Source organism: Sipha flava, unplaced genomic scaffold (genome assembly GCF_003268045.1).
Source record: "Sipha flava isolate LNK unplaced genomic scaffold, YSA_version1 232_pilon_pilon, whole genome shotgun sequence".
Taxonomy (NCBI): domain Eukaryota; kingdom Metazoa; phylum Arthropoda; class Insecta; order Hemiptera; family Aphididae; genus Sipha; species Sipha flava.
Genome location: NW_020272869.1, coordinates 1,410,910 through 1,424,446, shown reverse-complemented (window position 1 = coordinate 1,424,446; position 13,537 = coordinate 1,410,910).

Here is a 13,537-nt window from a genome sequence, read left to right as displayed (position 1 = left end):
CATTCAACTCTTTTTGCTGAAATTTTTGCCGTATTATCGGAAGGACATATAATGAATCAAGTCCACTATGTAAAAAAAAAATAACCATCTTCTTCCAATATTTTTTTTTAGCCTTCAACGTAATGATAAACAACTACATTTATAGCATATAATACACGAAGTTCGTTATAGAAAAACCAAATAAAACCACATACGGTTCACTACAATGTTTTAATAAGACTATAGTCACACTCAAAATTACTGCCATTGCCCATATCGCTGCGTCAAATGTGGCGAGGCTCATGAGTCAGATAGCTGTACCAAAGATTACTCCAATCCAGCTAAATACGTCTACTGTTCTGAGGATTATATGACTAACTTCGGGGGTGCCGGTTTTACCAATCCATTATAGATTGTCACAAATTCAAGTCTTCTAACTATTACAAAAATACCTCTCATTTATTGAAAAAAGGTCATTTAGGATCTTATTTACCATTAGCATATTTAATTTTTAAGATTTTTTGTTAAACTTTTAATTAAAAATATTTTATTGATGTATTAGAAAAAATTGAAATTGAAATTTTCTATAAATAAGTAAAAAATTGATTATATCATGTATACCATTTATAACAAACAGTTAGTTATGGGTAAATAATTGGTAAATACCCAATGTTAACCAGAAATTTACCCCGTATATTGAGTAAATTTGGTATTTTTTAATTTTGATTTTATGGAACAATAAATTAATATTTACAACAATTATAAAAATTATATAATATTAAAACATAATTGTTATAGAAATATACTTCAATAATGTTCAATAGTTTTTATTTTGGATTCACTAAGTTATTAATGGAGTACCTATCACATATTTATATAAATATATAATGTAAAAGAATAACATTTAACAACCGTCAATGCAGCATTAATTCTTAGTAGGTAGTTAGACTTAAAATATTTAGTTGTCAAACAGATGAATAATAAATCACATTTTATACTCTTTATCATCATACTGCAAGTACAAAAAATATAATAAAAATATAAAATTTTATCATTTTTATACTAATTTCAAAAAAATAAAATTATCATATTCATTAGATAAAGTAACAGAAATAATAATAAATATTTTATAGTAGAAAAATAACAATATGAAAATATTTACCCAATTTTTTTGTGGGTAAAATGGATATTAACCTAGTAAATACTTAAAATACTTACCAACCCGTCGGGTATTTACCCATGGCACATTATTACAATAATTGTTATGATGTGCCATAGGTACCAGTTATTGGTGATATAAGCATTAAGTAAACATGCCATTTCTCTATGATGATTAATTTTTAAGTTTCAAAGAAATCAAAAATTAGGTTTTGTCGAAAAACGATGTCGTAAATTTTTCCATGATTTTATAACTTTTATTCAATTTTTTACAATTATTAAGAAAACTATTGGAAAATTCGTAAAATGACCTCTATTAAAATACAAAATAGGTAACATTTCCTATTTTTTAATTTTTATTCGGTGATGTTTGGATCAGTGGCGTATTTAGGAATTTTTCATTGGGGGAGTCCAGCTAATTTTCTAAACACATTTAAGTGAGTACTTCGACCCCTCTTTCCCCCAGCATAACACTTAAAAATAAATTAAAATTACAATGCATTAACATGAAACCATTTTGTTGTTTATATTTATTTATTTTTGAACGTATAAAACTACATTTACAAAACAAAATTCAATTTTTTAGGATTTAATTCCAATTCATCAATGATTTTATCAACATCTAGATTTATGTCCTGATGAATAGACATCATTGCTAGTCCATTTAGTCTCACCTACTCGTACATAGTAATACATTTAAGAATACAGTTCTAAGTTATATTGTTATACACTAGGTATTAAATATTTACAAAATAATTAAAATATTACTTTATTCATTTTTGATCTGATATATGTTTTCAGCCTTGTTAAAGTTGAAAAAGATCTTTTAGGTGTTATTGACATTGGCAATGTGAAAAATAATTTAATTAAATAATGTATATTACGAGAATCAGTTTTTGGGCAACTTAAAAGCGTTTCTAATCCATTTTTGATGTTAACATCTCAACTGGTTATTTTCATTTTCCATATTTTTAATTCAACAAAAGCATTATCATTTTCAACTGGTGGTAAATTAAACTCAACCTATATTTTTAAATGATAACCTTTCTTCATCTGTAAATGTGAAACTAAATAAACATTTAAACCCTATAAAATAATCACAAAACATAATATTTAATACCGGTTTTTATTTAAACATAGATAAGTCAAAATCTATACCATTAAAAACGGATTGTTGTTAGATTGTTAGTTGTCAAAAATTGAGTTGTTAGTTGGTTAATAAAATTGTCAATAAATGGCAAAAAAAACTGTCACTCAATAATAATCTTCTACATAAGATACTTGAAAATTGCTCTAATTGTTTGTTTTCTTAGCTATGCGATTATTGATTATTTATGCACCAATAACATTTGCTAAATTCTATCAAAATATTAAATTTTTTATACCCAAACTTTATTTTTTTTAATTTTTCTTATTTATAAACAAAAATAATAAGAATTAATAAATAAAATAAATAATTGGTATTTATGGGGCCAATAGAGATGGTCCGGATCCCATGGATACCCGTAAATACGCTATTGATCACGTCATAACAAAACTTATAGTAGGTATTGAACATAATAATGTTGAATAAAATATTTTTTAGGTAATTTCAAGACTACAGTAGTAAAACACCTATGTATTATGAATACAAAATATGAGTCAATTTAAAATGAATCTATTATTCGAGTCACAGTTATGGCAATGAATAGTAACATTTAAGCTAACCAAACCTCTGTTAAATATTATGTATATGATATATAATAATTCTATGATCGTTTAACACTTTTAAACCATGCAGCTTTTTTTTTTATTGAATGGAACATTATTGATTATACTTATTTACAGCAATTTTTATTTAACAAACATATTTGAGCAATGGTTTTTAATTTTTTTACATCTCAGAATCATTTTTAAGTTCACTTACACATTCCAATTGAATGAAAATCCCTGTTAAACAGCTGTGACTTGTGAGGAAAATGATTTTTTTTAGAAAGCAGACATATTTAAAAGTAATGATAAAATGAGACAACTTAACTTATTATAAAAAAAAAAAAGAACATCAAAGGTGATCTATCCTTCATATCTCCCACCCCGTAAATACGACACTAATTTGGATCACTCTATGAAGTAAACGTATTTAAATTACTATATTAAAATTTCAAATTTTGATGATTATAGATTTATCTTTTTGTTTTTATAAATATGTATATATACGTTCTATATAGGTTGTTACTGACAACCACTGTTATGTACCTACTATTTTAAATTCTGAACAAAGCGAGGAATATATTAAGTTTGTAGTTATGATGTTTATTATTTTTCAATAAAATTAGTTTTTTTTCGAGAACACTAATTATATATATAATATATACAATAGGTGTACATTTATAACAAAATATGTCCATACATGATAAATTAGAACAATTTTCTAACACTACTAATTTATACAAATAATTTCAAAGCCACTATCGATAAATGTAAACCAGTTTTAAATGACTTACAAATGATCGTCAAAAATTATCTACAGTAATCTCATAAAATATATGTAGATTAGTTTCTTCAAACTTAACGTACGTGTCATACGGTATTTTTTACATTTTACTTTGTAACATACGAATACAACTCATGTAGGAAATTAAATATACACGTAAGCTTAAAAATAAAGATTACATGTATATAAGCTTAAAAATAAAGATTAAGTAATACACTTCATGATAAATAGAAATAGTTTTTATTTTTGTAGAACATAACGTACTATAATGTACTAAAAAATTGTTTATTTCTAAATATTTATAATTTTTCATTAAACTAAAGTAACGAGACACTATTTATTTTATACTATCTGAGTTATATTGCATAAATAATATTCTGTGTATTTTTTTTGATTCCAGTAAATTAAGAAATACTAAAAACCAAATGTTTGACTGTAGTTCATTTAATAAAAAAAAAAAGAAATTATAATGAGAGTATATTTTGTACTTTTAGATTTATTGAAGCGATAATTCTGGTGTATGAAACTATGAAAGTCTAAGTAGATAGAAGTGTTTCAATTAATATTTGAAGATAGTATATTAATAGTAGATATTAATGCCACTCATATAAAGTTTAAGCATTTAATTATTTGAAGACATTATATCTTAATTATGATCAGGGCCGTGCCTAGGGGGGTGCGAGAAGTGTGCGTGCACCACTAAACGCATTTTTATAATATAAGTAATATTACTGAAAATTCAACATATTAATTATGTTAAAGGCTCTCTCCCTGTTTACATATTATCATCTTTAGAAGTGTTTGTACATTGTACATGTTGACAAAAATGTTTAATGTGAAACATAAGTTAAATTTGACGAATCTGTCTCCGGCTCTCCAATAATGCTATGTAGACTTTTTGAAAGTATAAAAATATTTGGTAGAGGGGTGAGAGCACTAGAAATGATTTTTGGCACTGGACGCTGATTATGCTAAGTACGGCACTGATCATGATACAAGTCAGTGGCTGCTTATGAGGTTCATATATGGTTGTGAACTAATCAATTCAGTGCATATTTTAACTAATATAATGGGCGACATAAATGTCGCCTAGTAAATATTTTTTGTCGCCTAGAAAACGATATATTTAATTACTGGGCGGCAACGTTGTTTTGTTAAAAATTAAGAGGTTTGTAATTATTTTAAAATTGTATTTATTATTGTTTTCATTATGCTTGATTTTGTAACTTGTTTATCGTTTCCTTTGATGATTTGAAGTTGAAACATAACATTCTCATGTTCACATTTATATTTTGTAAACGACACACGAACGTCACTCGCTTTTTCAGGTTGAACGTGAACACGAACAATGTTTATATTTTTAATGAATTTAAACGATTTTTGGGACGTTCAAATTTATTTCATCATCATATTCATATATATGGATTTTGAAAAACTTGTACGTGATCGTGTACACTTTAAAAAAATTAACATGAACGTGAACGAGTTCTTTTTTTTATGCACATAACGTGAACGTGTACGAGTTCAATTTTTAACTGAACGTTCCGAACACTGTTTAAATTTGCATTAAAAGTTTGAATCATATTATTAAAGTTTCTAAGATTTGTATATTAAACATTGATATTTTTTTTTATTCTATAGGTTCATTATATTGTTAATGTTGATTTTATTAATTTTGTTTAAATGCATGAAATTTTTTTTTGTCACCGAGTGAAAAATTTCTTAAAATATTCACTAAATCAATTGTATGATAGGCGGGTAAAAAAATATTAATTTTGTTATAGGTATAGACACATATGATGTACTTAAAAACAATTAATTTTCTTAAGCTCTTCTTCATGGCGAAAAAAAAATTAATTGGAAAAAAATAATTTTGATCCCGATCGACGTGATACGCGGAATGATAAAAATAAGTTTGACGCACAACGACCATGTGTTATTAGCCGACATATCTACGCATGTAGCTAATTTCTATACAGCCACTCGAATTACAACGAATGTGTGATCCGCTAATTATTTAATTGCTAAAAGATGTATACAACTTTTCTTTCTATAAAAAAATATTTTTGCTAATTACATATTATGTGCATAATTACCAATTATAATTTACTATAGGAATTTAATAATTTTCTATATATTTTTTTTTTTGGTGGTTTAATGATACAAGTATCCATAATAATAGTATTAATTGTAACAAACTGTGCAACAGTACAGAAAATAAAACTTGTGCGAATAAAAACCTTTGACCAATTATTGTTATTTCATCTAGTTTTATGTATGTAAACAATACGTATCAATATAATAATAACAATAATGTACATGAAATATGTAAGTATATTACAATGAACGGTAGAATATAATATATTTATTAATGATAATTAGCGAGTTACAACCAGTGATTTTTTTTATTGTTTCGCGAAAACTATGGTAATAAATCAAATTTCATTATTTAGATTACTCTCCTATCATACGTTCCCATCAAATACAATACCCAATTTTGTAATAACAATAGAAACTGTTTCTAGCATCAATACCGTGTTCTATATTTTTTATAATCATAAGTGGTCTACACACTAAGTTGGAGTATGAGATTGACTATACACTACCAGTCTACGGATAGAAATGAAAAAATAAGTTATTTATAATAGGTATTAAGTTTAGGTTTTAATTTTAATAAAATATTAATCATACATGCATATTATAAAATAATCATAAAAATATTTAATTTACCTAATATTTAAAATTACCTTGTATTGCATACATTATATTATAACAAGGAAAGAGTGCAAAATATTTAATAGTTGTAAAATATATCACAGTTTATTAGCAAATTAATTCAACCAATCCTTTATTTTCATCCTTCTAGATTATAATTATTGAGAACAATATAAATAATTACGATTATAAATCACTCCAATAATCAATTTATAATATAAGTATAATATTGCTTCTCTGTACTTTAATTAATAAATTAAAGATTAAGGTAACCTTCGAAATATTTTAAGTGCCTAAGGTAGGAGGAACTTCAGCCCCCTAGCATCCTTGTTTTCATGCCTGCACACTACTAGTATTGTCAGTCAATAAGTGTAGCTACTACAATCGAAATCTTCACTACCGACGATTTGACGTGCGTGTGATCGAAAAATCAATCATGATAAGTTAAGATCACGTTAAGACTTAACTGAACGTCCCGATACATTCAGTCAAGTTTGAACCAAAAACTGAAAGTATGTAGCTTTAGACAAGGCCGCTAACCAGGGTGTCTGGACCCCCCCCCCCAAAAATTTCTTCGATATTTTACGAATGTTTAAAAAAAAAATTTTTTTTTTAAAACCAATATAAATATTTTTAGTCAAAAATGACTTAAGCTACAATTAACCATTGGCTGCTTTTAGTTTTATAACATAATATATAAAAATATGGTATTAATTTTAATAAAAGAAGATTAAATTTTTTTCTGTTTTATTTTTAACCAAATATTAAAAGTTAAAACCTAAATTCAATAAAATTACAATATACATGTTTTGGACTCCTCCCGAAAAAAATTTCTAGATAAGGCCTTGGCTATAGATAATATAGAAAAATCTATTAGGTACCTATCTATAGTTATAATCAATATTCTGTGTTAATAGTTTATTTTTATTATACTTTGTAGTTTATAGTTGATTCAATTGTTTGAGTCAGGCGCGGATACAAGGGGGTCATGGGAGCGATATCCCCCCCAAATGTCACGAAAAAAAATATTATATGTCAAGCAATGATAAAAATTATATTTTTTCCATAGCAACTATGTATTGACATGTTTTCAAAAACCAAAAGAAAATTAGATTTCTTTCTATAATTTTTAATTTATATTTAATATTTTTTTTATTGTTCTTAAATATAAAGTTTTCTTTTCAATGTATATACCTATTTTTTTTTAAACTTTAGTTGAAAGTTTATTCCTTTACAGTGTTAAGAAATATTGATGGTAAACGGTAATACTTATAATATTATAGAATCATTGAATTTTATATATTATATTATGTCCACAATATAAAATGCCCCCCCCCAAATAATTACTCTGAATTCGCGTTTGGTTTGAGTTTCGTTTTGATTAAAATATTTTATGTTTTTAGAGTAGACAACGTTTTGGCATTAATATGTCAAAATCAAATGTACAGATTCTGCCCCTTCCCCTTGAATAATTATCCCAAATATGTTACTGGTTATACCACACACGCATTGACCATAAACATAGTAATCCATATTATATGCAACGGTCACTTCGTTAATGTTGGTACAACCCATTCCAAATTGTGTAAAAAGAAACTCATCGATAATAATTATCGACTAGGCAGTATGTATATATATATATATATATATACAGAGAGAGAACTATAAAAACAAATGAACTAATCTCCCATGCCTAGTCATCTTTAATCTTGAATTTATTTATTAGCATACGTAATATATATTTATATTTGCATATAAGTGTATACCTACATTATACTTACACATATCACTATATTAACGTACAACCGGCAATACATGTTTAAAGGTATAAACATACAGAGCTCGTTCCAAGGCGATTGGCAATTAAAGACTAGTATTCGCAGCAGAACAATATAATTATATAATTTACGTATTAATTTGCGATAGCTATCCTACTGTGGTTTTAAAAAATATCTATCGTTAAAAAATATACGAGTATATATATATGTATATATATAGAATATATTGTTTTTGAATCAGCTGTAACACGCACAGTCGACTCATTTTGTTTACCTTGGAACGTTTAATTTATGGTCCATATCGTGTTTGTATGCGTGCCGACGTGCTTGGAATGGTGACGAATCGTGTTGTACGCTACACACGATTTTACATTGCGCGTGTTAATTTATATATCTGTAACGATTAATTACACTACTGTCAACTTCTATGTTTTGATGTTCATCATATGTTTGTTTACACCCTGTTGAGGTAGATAAACTTTAAGCTTTTATGTATACTCTATGAGGGTTGTGTTCCATATGAGTATACCATACATACATACATATTTTGTTAAAATGGTAAAATGATGTTTGTCAAAATTTTATAGAAAAATAATGTTATAATTCTAATGTAAAAGTAATATGATGTTTTTCACTGCCGGTATCTACATATATTTTTATTTTTTATTGATGATGATTATCGCATTATCATATCAGATGCTGGTCAATCTAAATAGTAGCTTGGTTAATAATAGAATGAAAAGAAATATTTAAATTTCTCTTGGATTTCTGGAAAATCCACACGAGTAGGTATTAAGTAATTAATGTATAAACTAAATGCCATTAAATAGTCGACGTTTAACAAGACTATTGGGGCCTATTCAGACACTCATACGGATAGGATCCGTACACGTAAATTTTCATTTCCACATGAATTTTCACATGATCTTAAAAAATCGTGTTCTAAAAACTTTTCCGTGTACGGGTATAATTATGTGAAAGTATTCAAATGACTCCTTCGGATGAGTTTCCGTTTGTAAAATAAATTTCGATTTTCTCCTAGTTCGTTTCACCCACAGTACGCATACGAAAAGCCATAACGTACACGACTACATTTCTGATTTTTGTTTATCGATTCTTCACTATAATATAAATAATAATATAATTCAAATATCATAATGATATCTTTGTTATTTATATATTTCAAATTGTTTTCCATGATATTTTTGTGGGAAAACCAATAGTTTGCAATGTTACCACTGTTTGTCATGTGAATATCATTCCCATACGGATGGATAATATAGGGAACGTGGATTCGTAAACGAATATACAAATTTTGTGAATAGCATTTTTTATTCGTACTCGGAAACAAATCGTGTGAATCGTTCGTATATGGATTTTTTTTTTTGGGAGCTTCTGAATAGGCCCCTAGATACCGTGTGTGATTTCAGATGGTTGTACTAATGACAGTTCCTGGTATGTTAATTTTTTTCTATACATTTAAATAAATATTTCAAAATATTTTCAATGTTATTAATCGAATATTAGATTAACTATTATGATTTTATAAAAAAAAAAACCAACAATTCATTACTGAAATTGGCACATTATATTTGTTCAGAAGGTGTGTATTTTTTTATTGAAAAAATTATAAAATGATGAATTTCTCTGCAATTGGCAGTTGGCTCGAGCGATGACGAAGTATAATTAATGTCTTAAGGTGTGATATATGTTCATTTGATAAAATGGAAATCGATAAATAGATTATAGGAACTCCAGTAAAGAATTAATTTAAGGTGTGAATGTATAATATTACACATTATTGTTTGTATTATAATAATAATAAAAAAAAAAACTGATAATCATCTTTATTTTTATTTTCTGATATTAAAGCCATGTAATTAAAATAGTATTATGATTAGAGATCAAATTTTTATGTTTTTACATATTTTTACTGAGAGTATGCAATTCCTATTGAATAAGGGTTTTCGACAATTTATTTTCCTATCAATATATACGAAAAGTTTTAGAGCATAAAAAAAACATATTTCAAGGATAAAGAATATGTTGTGCAAAATAATATATTTTAGGAATATATTACCATATTGAGGTTTGATTTGAACATTTTTTAAAAAATGTAATGGTTTATACAAAATACAAAAATGTTTTTAATCTCCATTACTCTCTTTTATTTTCAAGACAAAATGTGCAATGTAATATTGATAAGAACATAACATTGGTAAAAAAAATAAATTATTATGTGGTTATAGATGAGATATCAAAAAAAATTCACTGATATCCGTAAACCATATACCACGAATTTAGATAGATCTTAATTCGTGCCTTATACTAAAATACTAGCCTGTTGTACACGTAGAACGGTCGTAGATAAAGGGCGCTCTTCATGTGTAACTTGTGACTGTACGATATTATCGTAATATCATAGTGTATTATAAATGCTCCAATATGGATACATGTTTAAGCTTACACTTGTAAGTGTACTAATAGATACTATTTTTTGAGAGTTATATGCATTTAATTTTTATTTTATTATTTAAAACTTGTTGTTTATATTATTTTTAAATAAATCTGAATTTTAGGTATTATATGTGACTATGTGCTACATAATCACATAAGTAAAATATAAAAATAAATATAAACCAGTATATCACCATAGTATAGATGAAATATGACTGTTCGAATATTTTTTTAAAGGTTAGGATTAATTTAATTATATTATAATTTTTATAAACTCTTAATTTATTTGTTTATTCATTATTTAATATATTTTTATGAAAAATCATATTTTACTAAAAAAGAATATTAATACATCTAAAAGATTATTTTGATGGAATTGTAATGCATAAGAACATCTTATTTTTATGATTGTAAGCGCAAATAAATCCGGTTTCTAAATGATTTATTAATTAATAACTATTATATTATTTGAGATAGCACGATTTAGACGGCGCTTTGTGTAGGCAATTCAGGTACACATATACTGATCATACTTTGTTCACCGAGAGAACGCAACTCGTTCGCACATTCCCACTACTTTATTGCACGTTCGTTCTGCCGTCTCGAACTCTAATATCATCTCTTCATCACGCGGCTACCGATGTGTGAACGCACTGAAAATGGTGGGAATGCGCAAGAACAGACAAGTTTTTGTCGCCGTCCAGTTGTTCGGCTAAGAGTTGGGCCGATCGTATACCAAAAGAGCAAAACTGTGATGTGTTAGTCAACCAAATACAATTTGTTTTTTATAAAGTGCACACAGTGGTCGAAATGGCTCAAGATAAGTGGTGGGATGCCTTATTATTCAGATTTCCTGATATCATCATAATATTCTTCACACCTTGTGAACCTATAATATTTTTATTTTTTTTTATATTTCACATAAAGTATATTATCTTAGTCAGTGGCTATAAATATGCGTATAATACAAATTGCGAAACGGCTTATACTAAACAACACGATAAGCCGGGCACCCGGGCCTGAATGTTAAAAACAATTATTTTCACTGAAGAAAAAATTGTCTTATATATAAATATAAAAATGATAAGTATATCATTTTAAAATACAAGTCTTAGAAGGAATGCGTTATTTTAGACAAAATAAGTAGAGGGATGAAAACTGTAAATACAAAAAAAATAGAGAGATTCCATCCCTCCGTATCCCCCCCCCCCCATTTCGAGCACTGAGTGCTTAATATACAATATTAACTATATATATTAATTTATACAAGTATCATATATTAAAATTACCATCAACATTAATTTCTTTGCTAATACTATTGCACAATTCTATTGCTATAGTCCTTTTCTACAAAATCATAAATGGATGGTTTTATTTCCACTAAACTTACTAATAATTCCCCATCACAAGTCATTATGTGATAAGTATATTAAAAATATAAACGAAATATAAAATACACACAAATAATTCTTTCTTGTCCAGTTGTGACTAAAGCCGGTCCCACACCACTCCCAAGTAATCACAAGTGTAGAGATGAGTGACTATTCCGATTGATTGCACGACCTTCGAAGTGATTTCCCACACTAATTGGAAGTAGAGCCGAGTACAAGCTACTACGAGTATTCACAAAGTTTAGCGACAACCGAGTTACGTGATTACGAATGTTATTTTTCAAAAATCGTCTCTAGTCTTTTGTCAAAAAGTATTCAGACCAGTGTTGAGACGTCAGTTAAGATGGATACTGAAGGTTATGATGAGCGCTGCGTATGTAATTATTTGTGGTGCATACTTGAAGTTCAAAAAAAAAAAATAAACGTAAAAGAAGATGGTGGATGTTATCAATAAATATAAGTAGATCCAGGTAAAGTATACACTTTAATTTTAATAATTCAATCATTTTTATTCACAACTAGTATGAAATAAATGTAGTAAATATTTTTATTTTTTATTTGCAGCTATAATGCTTCTCACATGTTGGAGGACTTAATTAACGTACTATATGGTTCTTTTGAAAATTTTTTGCAGAATGTCAGCAAAATATTTTGGTATCATTTCATATAAAATCGTTCCTCGTATAATGAAAAAAAAACACCACTCGGAGAAAAGCTATTCCAGTTAATGAGTACTATAATTGAGATATATATATGACTTATAACCGACGTCACAACACTGAATAATATTATTAATTATGTCTGTTTGTTATCTGAATTATTTTTGATCATTCTCAGTCATTCCCGAGGAGTGTGGGAATTACCTCGATTATTTACGAGTGCGTTTCGGCTCACTTTGACTCGGGACAATTTACCGCTTTCTGGGCGATCAACTACGAATGACATCGCAAGTGTATAATTATAGCAAACCTCTAGTCCCACGTTACTCACGAGTGTCAACGATTAATTTAATTGTGAGTTAATCGTGTATACTTTCGAGTAGTATGGGACCGGCTTAACGAAAAATTTGGAAACTCAGACAGTATAAGTCATGACTAATTGTGTTCTAAAGCAAAAAAGTTTTGTTTGGACTATGTCTTATCAGCAGGGCTCGGAACTTTATGCATTTGCATCTTTCTTAGGAAGCTGCATATTTCAAATCTGATTCGATACAAATTCGTTTCATGAACCATACAGTTGAAATACAAAAGTTGATGTTGCATATTTTTGCATATTTTACCAAATTTATATGATTATGCATATTTAAAGATTTTGAATATATAAATGCATTTTATGGTAAAAATTTATAAGAAATCAACAACTAACAATTTTTTGATAATTGAATATTGTAAATTAAATAATTTAAAAATAAATAGCCGCCGCACACTGTTTCCTATTCTAAATTTGCTATGCTATCAATCATGCTCGCCCGCATGGTTTATAGTGTTTTTACTAAGAAATAAGAATTGGGTCGTTACTCTTACCGTAATTACCGCCCTGGTTTTATTTATATTGAAGTCGCTCGTTAGATAAAATCGATAAAATCG